General features: G+C 38.2%; 1 long non-coding RNA gene across 1 annotated transcript in view; it reads right to left on the reverse strand.

Moving 5' to 3' along the window:
• Positions 1 to 6964: 6964 nt before the first annotated feature.
• LOC137859210 (uncharacterized) overlaps positions 6965 to 20306 on the reverse strand; it is a 205230-nt gene continuing 191888 nt past the window's right edge. Inside the window, exons 2-4 of the long non-coding RNA XR_011098193.1 lie at positions 15969 to 16151; positions 14319 to 14558; positions 6965 to 10210 (exon numbers count right to left, since the gene is read on the reverse strand). This is a non-coding gene — a long non-coding RNA (uncharacterized lncRNA). The remainder of the gene's footprint in view (positions 10211 to 14318; positions 14559 to 15968; positions 16152 to 20306) is intronic.

Below are 20306 nucleotides of genomic sequence, written 5' to 3' on the forward strand. Positions count from 1 at the left end.
CTACTGCCAAATACAGATGGAATGGTTTCAAAATCTGATATTTTTTTTTTCTTTCCCTTGAAAGACTTAGTAATAGCTAACAGTGACATCCAGGACGACAAGCTAAGAAATACAGCAACAGCAACCTCATTTTGCAGGTTAGAGGATTTGAGACAAGCATCTCAGAGCATTAAGAGATTACTGCTCACAGAGAGGAAGACCTCTCCTGCACTCTGCTCTGTTTTAGCTTATTCCTTCTCACTTGAAGTGTTCCAAGATGGGGAATTTGCTGGGATGTGGGCTCTATGACAGGGGAAATTACTGCTCAAGATTTCTACTGCAACATATGTAGTGCTTGGACCAAATTGAATCGTAACCATACACTTAAAATTATATCTTGTTTGTAATAAACAGCTGGACAGTTTACTCTCTAAACCTTTCTGTGGCTTCACGTGTCAGCTTCCAGTCGGGTGGTTCTAGCTCTGGTAACATCACTGGATCTCTTCTAACTCACACCACGAGAAGAGCTGTCACAGAGATACCAGCCTGCGCCCTCTGTAAGCCTGCAATGGACTTCAATCAGAAGACTTAGAAACGCATAAGCACAGGGATTTTTTTCAAGCACCACCAAGTAGAATCTCTTGACACCTTTGCCCTTCACTAAGAGCATTTCTAAGCACAGAGCTACAAGGAAACTAGGCAAACTGTTTACCTATTGGCAGGCCAGGGATGGCAGCTATTTTCTTAGTGAAGACATAGAAATATGGCACCTTTCGGGAAGATGCCGTAAGAATACAACCATGATTACTTTCCTTATAATAATGTGTATTTTTAGCTGGTATAAAGCCACAGGGTACCATCAGGATTTGTCACAGGCTTTTCTAGCATGCATATTTGCTGAACTCTGATTCTTTTTCAAAAGACTCCCCATGAATGCTGCATGAAACCTAAAGGACAATGATAGGGCTGCTACAGCTCCATTTTACTTTTTTTTTTTTTTCCAACCTAGCACAGAACATTTAATCACATTTTTTATACATCTGTGCTTAAGTTTAACGTAACTAAAAAAGCAATTGTGATGAAAACAGACGTAGCCAAAAGTTTATGGGATATATCAGTGTAAGATTCTGTTGTACTCCACCTTATCCAATTCACTCATCACAGTTCCCGGGTTCTGCTGCCTAATCAGAATTCAATGGCTTGCCTTTCCAAAGCTCTCAAGAGCATCATACTGAAGAATATTGCCTTCCTGTTAATTATCCTCTGGCTGCTGGCATCCAACTGCTCTGCCTTAAGAATAACCAGTTTGAAGTCAGACTAGGGGTATTTATTTGGGGCTTTAGGTTTTTTGTTGTTTATTTCTGCATTTGTCCAGCTTTCATCACAAGTATCACAAGTGTATTCCAGTCCCTGCCTTGTTCTCTAAGGTACAAGCACTGTAACCACCAGACATGAACAACTTCAGATGTGGCATCGATAAGCCACTCCTATCCTGAAGACAAAGACTGTACCAGGGAAATTCAGGGGTCCTGCCCCATGCCCTACTTCATGTCATTAAAATATAAATGTCTCCTACTCCTACAGTTCAGTATTCAAACCTCTATTCAAGCAAGACATGTTGATTAGAACTATTTGTGCAAGATCTTCTTAATTTCAAATAATCTTAATTCAACTGCGCTCTCACCCAGCTTAGATGCTTCATTTAGATTCCTTCTGGCAGCTGGGATGAGAATACAGACAGCCTTAGGAAAAAAATTAGCATGTGACAGAAAGGATGCAACTAGCAGTGGCAAAATGAAAAGGGAAGAGAAATACCCACCAGTCAACCTCAAAACGTATTACACCTTACACTCCTGTCATTGCCTGAACCTTTATACCTACCTTTCTACCTTCTCATGCATTGCTCTTCTGCAATTTAGGAAGATACAGGAAAACTGTTAGAATACATGTAGGTCTATTCCCCCTCCATATTCTAGGAAAGCCATAATCCCATGATGGTTGCTATGGCACTGGAAAATTAATAAAACTGAATATAATTGGCTGAGTTAAAGCTGCTATGTAACTTTGCACACCAATTTATTTTCTTAAGAAAACCTACCTTCATGACTGATCTGCAAATATTTTAGCTGTAGACCTCAAAGCTGAAACTTCAGTAAAGGGCTGACAGGGTGTCAAGTGTTGCATTTCTTCCAAGCTAGGACATTAAGCTGTCAACAGCAAGGGTGATCTGAGTTTTAGAAAGATCCTTAGTGGCATGGCTTTCACTGCAAATGAGTTCTCTCAAGGATAGCATAAGAGCCAGCATGGCTTGTGAGGTTTCTCAACGTTACATTTTGAGTTGTTGTAAATCATTTACTGTCCCTGAAACGTTGATACAGTTGCTAGGCAGAGACAGATAATTTATAAAATGTCCGTATTGCCAGAATATCTAGATTTAGGCATTTGAAAACAAAACAAAAAAATGTTTAGATCAAAGAGGGCGAGATGCAAAGAGAAAAGAAAAAATCTAAAATCTACTTAATAGCGTATCTTTCTCCCCAAAATAATTATGCCCCTGGTGAATAGTTGTGGATCTTTACAATAATAAACTAACATAATTAATTGGAGACAGCTGGAACCAATGAGAAGAACAATATCCCGAAGTTGCTGAGCATTCTGATGGGAAAGATATAGGTTGCACAGCAGATAACTTTTTTCTTTCATTTAATAGTTTTTGTTTCTTTTCATCTCATACCTATACCTCAATGTTATTACTTTTTTTTTTTTTTTTGTCTAGCAATTGTCCTGGAATTTTTTTTAAGGAGCAGGCTAGCCAATTTATTTTGCAATATGCCATGTTGTGCAGTGCGCCCAGCAGCTGATGCTGCGCAGCATTCAACTGCCTGCATCTGGAAAAATGACAAAACAGTTCTGAAAAATTGTAGCCTCCTTTTACTAGGCTGCTGGATTACAGGTGCACTGCTCATCATAGACCATCACAATATGGATGATGTATTTAGGAATAATATAACAGAGAATTAGACTGAGAATTTGAGCAAGAAGCTGCCCTACTTCGGAAGAAGAAAGGCCAGTTTCCCTGGTTGTGTCCTTCTAAGCCTTTGCTTCCTCTTATTTCTGAGATGCACAAACTTTTGTTCGACAAATTGTCGCATTTATTTTTCTTCCTCCCTTCTATTATTGTTAAGAGTGCCATGTGCAACCAAAATTAAACTTCAGGACTCAGAAATTAGATGTCTCTCTCAATATGCCATCTTTTTCACTTTCCAGCTTTTCAGACTGCACCATTACAATTGCATGCTTGACAGCTTTTTCATTTTCATTTCATTTTACTGGATGCGTTCTTAAAAGAAAAATAATTATTTTATGTCAAATATAATTAGATGAGAGATGGCCTGCAATAATACCCTCCATCCCCTGAAGTATGAAAATAAGTTATTTATAAATATGCCTTTATTTACTTTTCCCAGAAAAAAATATTTTTCTTTAATTCTCCAGTGACTGATGACAAAGCCTTCCACGAGTCCTTGCCCTGTGAGTTTTATCTATGAAGTCTTTGATAGATCTTTTCTGTGCTTCAGTGAGGGTACACGTAGGTCTCTGCAAATAGCACAGGCCAGTGTTACTTGGTTCTTGTGCTTAGAAACAGTCCAAGCTCCCTGAGCTGTAATGCTTTTGGGGCACCAAAATTTGGGAGCACTTCTCACGCTTTCTATGGTGGCAGTGGTAAGTGGGAAATAAAATTAGCCTAAAGTAATATAAAAATAACTCAAGGATTGGTTCATGTATATATTCAGGCTGACCCCAACTCTCTCACTGCAAACTTCATGTGTCAACACTTCTCCTAATATGTGGATCAACATTATTGGAATAGAAATATGGAAACAGAATGCAGGCATGTTGATCCAACAAGCTAGCTTCCTTCTGCCTCACCAGGCTGATATACTGCAACACTGATCTGTTTTATATTGGTTTTGTACATTATTTGTAGTACTGCTACTCCTAAAATAAATCTACTGACAAAAAACTTTTTTCAGTCTTTTTATTTTTTTTATTTTTTGCTATCTCTGTCTGTCCAGCAATCTGAAATATTTTGGCCCAGAATCAAAATATGATGGTTTGGAAAAGCTGCATCTGAGAACTGCCCACATGGCAGAACCGCTCTGCCCAGCAGGATGACTGCGCTCCCTGCCTGTGTCACACACTTGTGATACACAGGGACCCTCCTTCTTCACGGGATTAAGTGATATACTACGACAATTCCCATCCCTGGGACATCACAGAAGCTAGATTTAGGTTGATTAGGTAGATTTTGGTTGAAAAAATGATCTTCTTGTTGCAAAGTAGTGGTTTTTTTTTTTTTTTTTTTGTTGTTGTTGTTTTTTTTCTTTTCTCCTGCTATTGTTTCTCCTTTATATATACATATGCTGCATATATATTAATATAATATACATTAATATTAATATATACACATATTAACAGTGATTTTTTTATGTGCAAGACAAAAATCTACACTGGAAAAAATCTATTTCATTGGAAGACTTCCCCCACAGCCCCCACCCACAGTCCTGATTAAATTGGCACATTTACAGTAGCACTCATCATATTATCAGGCATTTTTACAAGCCATTTTTTTCCTATCATCATCTTCCTACTTTTCTTCAGGTGCAGAGACTGTTGAACTGCTATTAAATATTTCTGTCTAGGAAATAGGAAGAAAGGTTGATTTTCATTCCAGCTCGGCAAAATCTTTTGACTTGCAGGACCTCCCAAGCTACTCTAATCAATTAGAGAATACATTTATATTTTGTTTTGATCATCAGCTAATTTTGATCCTTCCAGTTTGTTGATTAAGCTCTGATTAAGTATTTGCCTGTGACAACATCCAATCTGTTAATGGTGTCATATTGTGAAGATTTAATTTAAAATACTTAACATTTCTAACTTTGCATGACACTGATTTTGAAAACAATAACATAATGAACAGTAAATTACAGGAGTGACCAGCAGCTAATGAACCAATTTTTGTCCACACCCCAAAACTTACTTTGCATGTATCATGAACATTTCTATAAAGGTCAACCAAAGCAGCAAGTATTTATCCACTGCAAATCTGGGGGTTCAGTTACACAATTAGTGGACAGAAAAACAAGTAAATGTGCAGAATGCTAATGGTTAACAACTTCACCGAACATCTCCAGAAGTCACTGTACCTTTTCTGTACTACAGAGCAAAAAATTTCTTCAAACAACATTTAAGAAAACCCTCTCTCTGAACTAGCACTTAATTATTTATTTATTTATTTATTTTGTCAAAGAGCATCCTGATTAAGCATGCTCTCCCTTCAAAACACAGCCCTTTTATCTTTGTAAGGATAAAGGATGGAAGGATTTGAAGGAAAACAAGTCAGTTTGGGTAACAGAGACTGATATGTAACAGTCTTGATGTAACAATCCTGACAACATGAAAATGTTCCAGACCTTATCTAACTAATAGGTATTTTTCTTACTTCTTTAAATGACAAATAAAGGTCTACTTTAAAATACTTATTGGGTGGATAATGTATCATGCTGTGAACCTTTCTTTTGAAACCATTCACTAGAATAAATATAATTCGTGGAGAAAAATATGTCAGTATGCTGTAGACATTCGAGCAAAATTAAGCGAGTTAACTGAAGTGTAGTTGTAACCAAGAGATATTATTTCTACTACATATATAAATTCCAACCAAACCTTCCCAGGGAATGTTGCTCCCAAAGCTTCTATAACAATGTGATTCTGTTTTGTTTCAGCAAACCATAATCCCCCATGATACTCATGATAATCAGGTTAACAGGACAAATGGTGCCAATGGGCAATGCTGCTGGAACTACAACACAAACCGTAAACCATATTAAGAAATAACTTTGACCAATACCAATGCTGAACTCTCTAGGATCTATGGGTAAATCATGATATGCTCAGTAGACACACACAGAAACCACCTTTCAATTTCAGCAGATCACCACAGCTTCCCTGATGCCAGAAACTGGTTGGATCCCCAGAACTAACACTGCAGTATAATATGCAGCTGTTCTTATTTTATGCAATGCAGGACAGAATGAATCACGTAACTCGAACAAGGCACTGGGCTCTACAGAGTCATCTATTTGTTATAAGAATTAAAGGGAGTTTTACCTCTTACTGAAGGAAAATAGGACCATAACAATGAATTATTTTGCAGTTAAGAGCCATGCCTTTCTCTGAAACTACAGAACACACCCATCTTCACAGTCAGGAAGTTTTCACTCATTTACATTCCTTCATGCTTGAAGGAAACATCCCACTCTGCCATGCTGGCTTGCTCCTCGGTCATTAGGCCCTGACCATTATGGTAAATTGAACCACTGACCAAAAGCACTGCCCGCTGTAGGAAGCACATGGCTTCTTCCACCAAAGAAAGACACAGAACAGATGATAGGTTTTTATGTAGCGCACAGGATAAGAAACTTATTCTTTGCTGAGGTAAAATAGGCCTTTGAACTTTGGTAAGCTGCATGTTCACAATGTCCAATAAAAATACTAAAGAGCATCAATGCAAACAATAATCACCTGAGACTGTTGAGTGGTCTGGTACACATAATGTATGCTTATGTCCTCCATAGCACAGCAAATTCTTAAGGACTGTCCTCTTTGTTCTTGTATTTTCCTCACAAGCTGTCAATTCAACAAATGTAAGCCCCACGCTTATTTAAGCATCCGGCGTTTTGAGCCAGCAATAGGACTCCTGAATTTACCACTCTCTCTTTCTGAAGTGCTCATTAATATTCTGAGTTACTTCACAATTAACAGCTACTGCACGTGATTTATGAGGAAGTGAAAAATGTGAAAAAATATTAACATTATAAATAGCAAAATAAAATAGAAATGGCAGTAGATAATGTTTTACCATATTTACAGAAAGGGAAAAAAGATCATGTCTTGAGTTTTCCTGATTCTTTTTTCTTAAAATAAATAAATAAATAAATAATAATAAAAAAATCCCACAGATAAGTGAAATATTTACATTTCTCCCTATAAGTAGTTTGCTAATAGGAAACCATTGTTCTTCTCCAGTTCCAGCCTAGAGAAGAGATACGGTCTATTAAACAGGTGATCTTGCTTGAAATACTACCAGTGATGTATTAACCCAGGCAGGCTTTAGCAAAAATGATATGCAAGCAAAATTCCCACCTACTTGGGCAGCAAGCAGTGAAACTTGTATGCTCTTTGAGATGATGCCTTCCTGGTATTGTGACATTTAGATGCATTATTCATTGTATGGTCTAGCTGTCACCACCGTGATAAATTCAGTCACACCTTTCTCAAAGAGCTTTACATACATGTATGTGCTTCTCACTGGTGTTAACATTGCAGATGCTATAAGTATTCCCTGTGTCTGATAGCTCTCAATAACCCCCATACCCAGGTTCTCAAATCGCTATTATGAATCTGTAAACATCTTGCTTACAGCTAGACTATAGGAGAAAAGTTCTTTTCTTCCAGGGCTTCCTACTTGTGACCACCACCAATCCCTGCTTTAGATCCACGATTACAGAATATCCAATTCAAGATAGATTGAATGAAAGGCAAGAGAACCAAGAGCTGTAGATCATGCAAGGCAATCAAATTATTTTCCCATTTGGAACTGTGGCTTAATTGTAATCTGCTATTTAGCAATCTGGGAGAGGTTGGATTGCATTTTCCACTTCTGCTCAGCTTGACCAATCTTTTACTGTAAAACATTTGGCTTTCAGGAAACTGTGCCTTCTGCAACTAAACCATTTTACTCTAAAGGGTATCTAGAGACTATTACACAAACTCAGGTAACAGTGACAGATTTCAGTCTACTGCAGTTAAAACGTTTCACTGCAAACATGTTTTCAGACAGGATGCCAATATCTGTCATAATTAACTTCAAGCTCTTGCTGAGTAGCCTTCTTGCCTTGCCTAGTTCTCCTGAGGACTAGGTTAGACAGTTCTCACAAGAAGGTTTTTCATTTAAATGCATCAACCCTTCCACTTTGACATAGCAGGTACTACATGGGAGAACACAGTAAGCAACTAAGTTCAGTGGATGCACTCACGCCACTTGGAGGCACTTGGTGTTTGCTTGCCTGTTGGTTTGAAGCTGTGCAACTGCATAACAACAAAGCCGAAATTATCAGTCCAATTGTATGTTTAAGAACGACATTCAGTCCAAGTAAAACATAGCAGACTGAGTAATTAATTCCTTTTGCCATACTAATGCTGGCAAACTTTGTGTCTCCATTAAATTATTTTCTTATATTTTGATCTATCCCATGTTTTGTTTTACATGATATATATTTTAAAGGCCAGGTTACATTACAAAACCTAGTAGAATTGCTTAACATTTATCTCACTGCAGAAGAGCAGGATCTTTTACTGTGTTCTCAATTATTAGTATTTTGCCTATAAAAATACATAATAAATTGAACAGGCTAGAGCTAGGAAATTTTTCATGTCTTTACAAGACAAATAATAGAATAAGAGTTCACAGAGACATCTGGAAGTATATCTTCTTTTATCCTGAGGCTCTTCAAAATAGAGAACATCCAATAGAACAATCAGGGAAGTCTTCACTTTTGACAGAGAGCTTTGAGGAAAATGCTGGATCCCTTTATGTATAGCGGCATGACTACTTTAATAACGGAAAGCTGTCTAGCTGATCTGAAGTTATACTGTGGACACACTCCTCTTTTTACAGCTATCCAGGGGAAGGTGCCATAAAATGCCTCTACAGGCCTAATTCTATGATGTGGATTTTGACAGAGATGCTGTTCGAAGTCATGAAAGTAAAAGCTCCATAAAATCTGGAGGAAACAGTGCAAATTGAATCTAAATGGGCCCCAGCACAGTAAAAACAACAGCTTTTCTCAAAAAGCAAGCTGTCTTTTCAGTCCCTTCCAATAGTTTTTACTTGCATTTTACTATAACACTTTGCTGATCAAGCACTCTTAAAAAAAGCCAGTTGAAAAGAGCAGGTTCCTATCCTCTAAAGATGAAACAATTTAAGTTGCAAATTACTAAGCATCAGTTACCTGTCAGCAATTGTCTTTGCTTTACTTATGGTATTTTGCCAGTAGCTTTCATTGGGGTAGGCTAGAATGTATTGCTCATCTGAGATAACTACTTCTTTCATGTGAACTTTTTGAGGCTTTTTGACAGCTTTTGCTGTCTCAAAGGTAGTAGTAAATTGCTACTACCATATACAGAACATTAAGGTTTCCCAGGTGTCCATTTAAAAGTACAACAATACTGAAAACTGGAAAATTCATGGAACTGTTCATATGAAACTGTTTGTAATCTTAACCTAACTTGGGTGGTCTTGAAGTTTGTCTGCAATTACATAATTAAAACAACTTTAAAAAAAAAAAAAAGAAAAAAGTGGCATATAGCTTAAAGAGGAAAAGGTCCAAATCTGTCACTGTGTCACAAAAACATGACAGCACTATTAATAAAAGGTGACAATTCCAAGCATTGCATGAGGAGAGCAAAATGACTCCCATCCAATGGAGAAAACAAAATTAATACCTTAATTCAACAGCATGCCTTGTGTGACCTCAGTATAAGTGTATGTATTGCTTTAGCATTTGGAGACAGTAGATACCAAGCCTACTTGTCAGAAGACCATGGTTTCAGGGATGGTAAAAAAACAAACAAACAAAAAAGGTTTGAAGAGTTTACAAATTATTTGCGCAGAACAATCTGAGAAGATGCACAATGTCAACATATGAAAGTCAAACTTATAAAGTCTCGTCACATCATTCTGTACAGCCCAAAAGTGCTCAAAAGGCTTTCAAAAGCAAAAGCTACTTCTTTTCAAAATACAAACAGAAAGGCTAACTTCTAAAATGAAGAGCAAACAATGAAAATAAGAGAACTTGCAAATTAAGATCTTACCGTGTTCTTGGTGGATAAATCTTTTTTGGAGGGCTTGGCTGAAATCCAACTCAGTCACTTTCTGGGTTTTGGCAGACAGCATGGTCTTCCAAGCACCAGGAAAAGCCTCTTTGTCAGCTTGCACTTTAGGCAGGTTGTCTGTCCCCCATTCTCAGTGATCTCCAGTGTGCTGCAAACTCTCTTGTCGCTAGGCTCCCCTACCAGTCTGCCCATGTGCTCTGGAAACTTCTCTCCCAGTGGCTACAAGAGCAGAAGTGTCTCCCTTCCTTTCCAAGGAATCTCTTTTTCTTTTCTGAAGAACATTAAAATAAATAAAATACATGTTAAGCATCATGATACAGAAGAAACATTTGTGGAATACATTTTTCCTTATCTTTTTTTCTACATTTCTCCTCAACTCGGAAGTTCTTTTAAATTTCTATATAATTTAATTAGTTTGAAATGATTTTAATTCTTTAAATCACTAATGCTCATTAAAATACATCAGTCAGTCAAAGTACAGAGATTGAAGATCTTACAGTTCTTTGTGGACTGGTACTTTACTCCTTGCTAATAGCGAACTCACATAGAGAGGTGTGACAGGAAAGAAACTTAACCAAATAGCTAATTACCAGAAATCTTTTTTTTTTTTTTTTTTTTTTTTGTCACTGTGCTCGGTGTAAAGTGTTGTGCTCCTATATATTCCTGGAGAGATTAAACCACACAGGTGAACAGTCCACATAAGACAACAGTGTGTCACGGCAATTACTTTTCTTCTTCCTCAGACCACTACTGGGCCCTCAGGACCTGATTTAGCTTCTTTACATCTTAATTAAGCAAACATATAGATGTGACATATATATATATATATATATATATATATATATATATATATATATATACATCATTATCCAGAACTAGTCTGAGCACTGAGATGTCCACCACCAGTAGAATTGTTTCAGAATCCCAAACACCATATCAGTAGGGAACATGGATTTTGCACAGCAACCATGATCCACCGCTGACACTGAAGTTTTAGGAGGAAATGCTGTTCTTAAAAACTTTTTACTCAGATGTCCTCTGGAAACAGAGTTTGCCACTTGTCTGTCATCTCTGCCTTGCCATTGCGGTTCCTACAGATTTTGTGAAGACCCATAAATGAACAGCTAAGATTCAGAGCAGCGCCCCAGATGAGGGTGAGGCAGGCTTGCTTTGGTCCTCAGAGTTTACTTGGCAGACATTAGCTAGCCAATTAACACACACATCCATTAGGACCAGCTGCAGAACTGCTGTCTCTCTGGTGGTGGTTGGAGTATTGTGGCTGGGGAGAAGGATTAGGAAGTAGAGATGGAAAAATCTGAAATTAAACAGGCTGCAAGACTGTTTCTGCTGAGTAACAACGCCATATACCGACCACTGATACCGACTAAGGCTGCTAACCTTATGCTATAACTAAGTGGTTTTAATGTGGTTTTCATCTTTAAGATGTCTCTGAGGCAGTAGTTGTAACACAACTGTCTCAGGACAGAGGGAAGGTAGTTTTCATAGAAGGAGGTACTGTATTAATAGAGAAACTGGAAAGAATTGGAAACAAGAATAGTCTATTTTCCCCATACCTTATTACTTCTCAAGTGGAAGAAGATCTTTAAAGCCTTTTCCCCTTTCCTACTGTTTTCTTCCTTTCTTAACATTGTTTTCAATTTTTAGGCTGTCACTTTACTTTTTCACCCATTCCTAGAGAAACAGGGCTTCTGGCCTGAAGCCTCCCAAAATGTTGTCTTCCAGTCATCTAACAGCTAAATAAATGACCAGATTTAGAATCCAATTACTTTTACCCATTACTTTTAGAACATCTACAAGACGTATATAGGGATTTCTGTGGTCCCTTCCAGCTTCAACTACTTTATAATTCTATGGTTGTGACATATAATCTTTATAATCCAAGAACTGAGACATTCTGTCTGCTGAGAAAAGAACGGATGCTGGCAGACCTAAACAATTCATTGGTTTTGCCATTTCTCTTTAGGGCCATGAGCACTACTACTGAGGGATTTCCCCAGCACTGGAAGAAACAGAAGCCTGGCAGTAAGAAAGAAGTCAGTTACTCATCTTGCTTTTACATCCAGTCCTTGAGGTTTTCCAATTTGTTTCTCTTTTTGAAATCCAAGCATCTCACAGAAATTCATCTTTGTAGGGGTGGTTGGCAGAAAGGATGGCTCAATTGAGATAAGCTGAGAAATCATGGACTGGGTTTCAGTACAAGCAAGCTCAGCACTTTATTAATACAGACTTATTTGGGGATCACCAGAATCAGAATACTGATGACCACGGGCACCTTGTTCCCTACTGATGGTGCAGTTCTTTGAGCAGATTGTTGCATGACTGTCTTTCACAGCAGACACTGAAAAAACCTCTCCACTTTGGTATACACTCAGGAAGTTCATAACCTCTAGCGTAGGGCAAGCAATGAGAATTTGTTATGCACCAGGGGTTTTGATGAGGGAAAAAGCAGTGTCTCTTCTCTTTTTCTCTGGATTAAGCTGAAAAAACCCCAGAGCTTTTCCATTGCTGTTTGTTTTTCTCTTAGAGGAGTCATTAAAACTGATTGCTCTGGCTGATTTACAGGAACTCAGGTTAAAACAATAAAGAACTAAAATGCTTACTGAGAGGATAATGCAATTTGCTTTGCTAGTTATATCGTTGCAGGTGGGCACAGCTCTAAGTCTGAACATTCCCACCAAAAATATCCTCAAAGCATCATGTTAATAGACAATAGAAAACAGAACTCTTTTCACAGAAAGGATAATTCCTGGAGGCAGAATATTTGCTACTGAAATGAACTAAATTAACTTATTAAATTAACATTGTGTGACTTATGCAGATTCTACAGACTAACCCCTTCACCTCCAGTTACAATCTGTTTGCTACTCATAGGAAGAACAAACTAGATTAACCCTCTACCCTGTCAGATAATTTTGTTAATCAAATACTAAAAAAAACACATGTGATCCGAGTTTCTATCCCAGACCACAGCTGAATACAGATATGCATCATCCTAATCCTTTTCAAAGTGGCAATACTTTATTATAAGTCAAAAACATACACATCTCTCCAACAAATACTCTAAAAAAAACCCTTGTTACTTTTAAGCCAATGGTCAAGCAATCAGCTTACATCCACTGCAAGTGCCTGATGGGAAGGTGGCAGAGAATACTCGGCCTGCTTGGCTAGAGCTTTGTGGCATGTGAGAAAGCTTTTAATTACAACTTTATATTCAACACCTGACCATCCCCTTCACATATTCCTTGGGGAATACAACTCACCGCTTCCAAACAAGGCTATTCCATCTTGCCCTTTTGGATAAGCCAGCCCTGATAAAACACAGAGCCTGATCATTCATAAGCCTCTTTTCCTTCATACCTTGTGCCAACTACTTTCCCAAGGCGTGTTGTGTGAGAAGTACTGGTGGGTACATTTTGATGCCTTATGCTCTGTTTCCCTGGAGTCCAGTCCTGGGTTAATATAGTGCCCATTTTCTTTAGCTGAAACACACAACTGCCCATGGCTGATAGAATGCACACACGTTATTTATGCTAAGTACTCTTAGAGCCCTCCATTACTGCCGTGATACGGGAACTATACTTGGATAAATGAATCACCCGATCTGAAACTAGGGTCACCCTGCTGCAGATGTTTGATGTAAGCATTCCCCTTCTTTCGGTTATTATTGCTAAATCCTCAAAAGGGGAAAGGAAGACCACTCAGTGCTTCTGCCTGCCCCACATCAACTACAGCACTTCTGGCAGATGGCTCTGTAACCACTCTAAAAACCTCCAGTGAGTAAACTTCCCCTGGCTCCATATGTGATCCTTAATTATCTTTGTCATCAGAGCATTCTCTCTGCAAAGTTCCACTTAAATCTGGTTTTGTTCCAATTTGAGAATGTTACTTTTTGTATCACAACTTGCACAGGAGAACAGTTTGTTCCCCTTCCTCTTTGCAGAAACTTTTAAAATATTTAAAGAATCAACTGTCTTTTCTTTGGGCTAAAATCCATCTCCTTCCGTTTTTCCTCACAGGCCAGTAGAGTTTCAAAGTGGATGAGGACAAGGCAGAGAATACGAGGTCACATTCTCTACCACTGCCTTAAATTTCATTCAGAGGAAGTTAAAGCAGAGTTAAAGGAGAGTCAAGACACTAACAGAATTTGAATTATACTCACAGCTGAAAGTTTCCTCTCCTTCAGCAGTTTTAGGAGTCTTACCAAACTAACAAAGCAGCTACCCTCAGCAAAGCAACAGTTCAGAAGCTACAGACAGCTCAGGCTATGTCTGAAATAAACTCTGAAAAAGTATCAGGAAAAGCTATTTTCATTCTTTTTCCGATCATCTCTAAAGATTTGAATTTACATAGTAACAAACCTTTCTAGCTGAAGAGTTCCTCCTTGCAACACAGGAGACATTTCCCAAGTCACCAGGGCTGCTGGGCTGACAACCTCAGCAATCAGTGAGTGCAGCTGAGGTCTCAGTGCATAGGAGAGCATTAACACTTTCTCAGCCAGTTGTTGAGTAGATGCTCCAGGTACCTTGCACCAGCCCACCTGGTGATTATGAAGTCATCCTTGGTACTTCTGAGTGCTTTAAAAATCATCCTGGGGGTTCCTGATTGAGAAATCAGCATAACAATATTGATTATTTACAAACGCATGAATATGGAACATCATTTTTTAAGAACGACAGCTTTATCAACCATTGCAATGTGAAAGTTACCTTGCTAGATTGCTTTGTTAGATTTGTGTTCATTTACTTTCGATGTATTAGGATTTTTACTGACAAACTCGGTGGTACTTTGTATAGTACCCATCTCAGAAAGGAAAGCACAAATGGAGGCTGAGCCACACCTCTGGCACTGAAGTTAAGCAGAGGCAGTTTGTTTAGCAGTATGGTCTGTCAGCATGAATTTGGACTGCGTTCTTGCTCACAGAGAGCTGTATAATATGCAAGGCCCACTACAGAGAATCTCATAATTATTGAGAGAGCTTAATAAGTTAAGAAAGCAATCTCAAAATGAAGTCTGCAGTTGGATGTATGCAGACAGGCCCTGTGTGTTTCTATGCTAAGCATCCTGAGGAAGGAGACCATTATCATGTGTTCAAAATCATCCAGAGGAAAAGGCACAGCTTCACAACATCTCACAGAGAGTAAAAATGTTTGGCTGTATCTGCAGATAATACAAGCTAGAAACTCCATAGGTATTTTTGTGTTTTAATAGGTACTAGAAATTCCATAGGTATGGAAGTTAAAAAAAAAAAAAAATCAAATCAAATACGCACTACTTTCCCCTCTATAGATTGGTAAGGAGGTAGTTTCTATAGATTTTTTTAAAAAAATTCACTCTACGGGACATAGAACAGTAAATATGTAGGAAAGCTGCTAAATCCCATGAGAGCCTTCCTGATAAATGGGCTTCCGTTAATCATATAGATAAGAAAACAGCAAATTGTATTTTCATATCTAGCCTTTGTGGAAAAATGCAGTGCATAATCCTAAGTACTAGAATGACAGTGTTAAAGAAAACATATTTATCCTTTATCCTTCCAGCTCAAGTTTGGTTACTATAACTTTTAAATGTATGACTGTTAAAATGCTGTTTTATAATAGTGAAACTAGAAAAGGTTAACAAAACCCAGCTTCTAAACCACAGGTCTCCAAAGGACGTACAGAATCTCTACTCTCTCTACTCCAACTATCTAACTGGATGTACACTGCATCTCTGCTCCAGCTGGGGGACACTGAGGTAGAGAGCAAACAAACAATTTATCTAAGGTCACCCAGAGGCAGAGACAGCCATGATGCCTGAGTTTAAAGCTTGTGCTCCTTTGACTAGTAATATCAGTAACATTTACATCATTGCAGTCTGCTATCACACCAGGTGACACCCACTCTAATACCAGCACAGGCAATTTACATGGTCTACAAAGGGCAAGCAGATTCATTCACTGCATCAGTATATATCATAGACAGAGTAAATAAAGTAGCCATTAAATAAGTAGGAAGCAAAACGGTGGTTACCCTACATTCCACATTGGTCTGAAGCGTCTTGCTTTATAACAAGTGTTTAATTCAGTTTATGGAATGTAAGGCACGTTACTTTGAAGCCATATATGTCTGTCAGAGTGAATCCTTGATCTGCCCTTGATGGATGACATTGACAGACAGTTGGCATTTCAGGACAGTCTGTGAGGCACTTGCAGGCTGTACATGGGGAAGAAAAGAGGAAAAAAAAGAAAGTAATTATGACCACCAAAGACACAAAGCTCCTTCTGCCTTCATCCATATTCTATGAGCATTCCCCCTGCACCCTTCACCTTCCACATTATTAACGATGTATTTAAGAATGGAATAAAAACTAACACTGAAGCCACTCATCTAAGGCAGACTGGAAATGTCAGGTTGAAATCACAGGTTGCAGCATGGAAATATAAAAGAACTCCTGGCCTTTACACTTTTTTGGTCTGATTTGTGAATGAAGTGTGGATACCTACGGGAGACATTCGTTTTCCAAATGGCTTTGGGTAGCATATCTCTAAATAAATACATAAGCAAGCCCTTTCAGTCTTAAAACTTTGGTAGTTGTGTTCACATTATAATTGCTAAGTGATATTTGTGTTCAAAACAACACATTAATCATGAGAGACATGACCTTTAGAAAGATAACATTCTCACTCTATGTTTTTTTGTTTTTACCTTGGGACAAGATACTGCATAAGTTAAGGCAGGTCACGATACAAATAGAAGAAAAGATGGATTCATTTAAATCATATCAGCTATAATTTAATGTAAGAAAAAATACAGTTATATGAAATTGTTTCTGCAATGGTCAGCAGTGTAGTCTTCCATAATCTTCTGTTTTAATTACTAAATATAATTTTCACACACTGATTTTACACCTAACCAATAGTATCTTTCCAATAAAGAATAATTTGATATTAGAAGGAAGGTAGAAACTCCAGCTGAAGTCAGAATACTTGAAATGGAAAAAAAGATTGTATAAAAACAAAAACAATAACGACTGTTCAGGGCAGGATTGTTTTTCTTTTTCCTTTTTTTATATTTTTTTCCCCCCTTCAGTGTCGTTCAAAGTATTTTTCCTGGAGAAAAGAGAAGCAGCTTAAGCTAGGAAGACCACACCTTTCTAACAGAGCCACAGAAAGTTGGCTCTGCTTTACTCCCTTTGAAAATCTCCGTCATAGAGGTCATTTAAATGAAAGTCACGATGAAAATGGCTGAAGAAAACATACATTATCTTACACCTGCACACATGCATGAACACGTTTACAATTCATCAAAACTGATGAGAGAAGGGATCAGAATCTGAAAAAGCAAAGTTTATCCTTAAGAATCATCCAAGCTTTTTAGTATGAAGGGGCTTGGGTTTGTGCCCTGGATATGCATATCCCATCCCCTGGAGTATAGTTATGTGACCTGTTGGAAATGAAATTGCATGTCATGAAATAGCGCAAAACCCCATAAATAATTAGTGTTTCCATTTTCCAAAACAAATTGATAAAAATGATATTTAGCTTAGTTATTTCAGCCTAAGAAGCTTTGCCAGACTTGTGATGTTAATTCAATATTCTACTGTTGGAATGATAAAAAGAGATTTTTAAACCGAATCCCCTTGCCAGCATCAAGGGCAGGTTGGATTTATATGAGTTACAGGAAGTTCAGAGTCAGCACAAATGCCTTTTAGGATACAAAAAATATTGCAAGGATTATTATTACTACTTTTTAAGGAATCTATTCAAAGTAGCCGTTCTTCTAATTCACTGAAAGGAAGAACGCTGTCTAGAATATGCGGTGGCAGTTTTAGCCCATATATTTTAGCAGTCCTGAGTCAGGTATCATTTGCAACAAAGGTATTCTGTATTTTGGTGGTAGCAATACACCTTTCCAGAGAATACACAGCTGAGTAGAAACCTCAGTGATCAAGTGATTCTGAAAGCAGATACTGTCCTTGCACTTGAAAACTGTAACTCAATGGCAGATACCCATCAGTGCTTCACAGTCCCACTTCAACCTAGTTTAAGGTCAGACACTTCTGCAGAGAAGTGTGAATTCACTTCACATGAATTAAAAATAAAAGCAAACCTTACCAGATGGAGGTACAAATTCTAGCAGCATTCAGCAACTGTTACTTTACAATACTTGCAAGGAATCTTCAGCGACTCATCTGAAACTTAAGGCCTGAGATCCCGTCAGGACTGCAAATGAAGTCAACCAAGCAAATTTGGCTGCTTGACAGAAAAGTGACAATTGAAAACAAATGCAATTGTCAATTTTGGCCCAATGTTGGTTGCTGGTGACTGATGTATAAATTAGGGACAGAACTGCTTGAAAGTCAAAACCGTCCTACGAAGAATATCATAGTTATTCAGATGGAAGGAAACAGTCCCAGTTTATTTCAGTCCTGTTTGCTAGGAAAGAAATTAAAAGATTACCCAGATTAAACCTTATCAGTTTGAGCTGTCTACATTTCTGTTAGTACCCCCAATTGTTTTGGGACACAGACTAATGAAAATGATATGACAAGTACAATTTGGCTTTTGTTTTGTACATTGACAAGTTTGTAGGTGCTTTCAAAGAAGTTTGAGGACAAGTATAATAAGGCGTGGACGATTTGGACGCTAAGGGGCTTGCTGTTTGGTCACAATTGCATGTCTGGGCTGGAGTGAGAGACATGATGCAGATACATAAGTGTCCTCAGCTGCACAAAGATTTGATTATGAGGCAACAAAGTACAGCCTGGAGTATCTTATTATGATAATGAAATTGATCTGTGGCACCACAAAAACCAACCAAACAAAACAACAAAAGATCTTTTCAAAGTCTGCAATCCAATCCAATCATATGGTCATTTATAGCCGTCCAGATAGTGATTTCTATACACTAGCAGGTCAGGCAGGTTCATTCAGAACCCCAGAAATGCCACACACCCCCGCAAAGAAAGAAAAAGACTGAAGGGAACGTATGGTGCAGCGCAGAAACGAGGACTTTTATTCTGCTCCTGTTATTCTGGAAAGCATCAGTATAAGGAGATGTTGAGAAGGTGCAGCAGGGTGTATAACTCACGTTATACAGAAAGGAAGGGTGATATTCAGGTGGTTCAGCTGTTAGCATAGCTGACCTGTTGGTTATTATATCTCCATCTGCTTTTCCCTTTCATGAGTTCGCTACGTTAGCAGTGGTGCTTGGTAGCACCTCTGCTTACCCACTCCATGTCAAGGGCAGTGTGAGCGAGATGACCAGTGCCACGAGTGGCCAAGCCTGGGAGGTATGGGGCACTCTGAGCTGTCCTCTGCCAGGGCCTTGACCTCTGCTGCTGGGGGGTGCTGTTGCCACACTGCAAGGAGGACCTAGAAAGAAGAGCAACCCTGGGAGTGCTGGCACTTGCCAAGGACTCAACACTTTGCAAGTCAGCAGGCCCCATGACAGAGCTGCACACAACTGCTTGGCTAAAATCTTTTAGATGCTCCAGCTTTTTGTGTGTTAAACTCATGTTAGAGCCCTCTGAGTGACTCTTTTCTCTTTTTGGAATAGCTTTTATTAGCTATTAGCTTAGACCATTTGCTTCATTTTGGAACTAACTGAATGTAATGTTCAAAAGTGATGTTCAAACACACTGACAAAACTCAAGCAAAAAATCTCCACAAGCTCAATCACAAAACCTCCCAAGCTTAGTTGGCAGTATTTATAACAGTCCACAAAATGGGTTTACTCATGTTCCTTGTAACCATCTATAATAAGTTTGTAACATTTACTTACCATTTATTAACTCCTAAATTACCATATGCAAATGGTCCCTTAATACAAATTGTTATTTAATCTTAATTAAGGATTTTATTTCTGGCCTTTTGTGAATTATTTGAATGACTCCATAAAGAAACAATTTATTAAGTGATGTGTTTCTCGAAATAAATGGAGTGAAATATATTGCCTACATCTACTAAAGGAACGGAAGCTGTGTCCCATCCACCTCCTACTCCTAATAGTGCAGCAGCAGGGTGCCACATTACCTGTCGTGTGTCACGACAACCTTTCAGTGAAAACTGATCTGATTTTCTTTCTCCTTTAGCTGCTGATTATTCCCCCTGGCCCAACTGAAGACGTTGTTTTAGGCTGTGAAGTTCAATTTGTACTGCAGTATCTTTGGAAGAATATTTCTAATGACCGCAAGCCTCAAATGGAAAATAAATACATAATTCCTTAAAGCTGTTTAAACTTTTGCAGCGAAGAAAATGAAAAATTTTCCTATGGTTCAAATTTCAGAATAAACATGGAGGAAATCTGTTCAAACATTTACGTGCAAACACGTGTTCACGTGTATTTTCATGACTGCAGTTTTCAATA

The sequence above is a fragment of the Anas acuta genome, chromosome 7 (assembly GCF_963932015.1).
Source record: "Anas acuta chromosome 7, bAnaAcu1.1, whole genome shotgun sequence".
Taxonomy (NCBI): domain Eukaryota; kingdom Metazoa; phylum Chordata; class Aves; order Anseriformes; family Anatidae; genus Anas; species Anas acuta.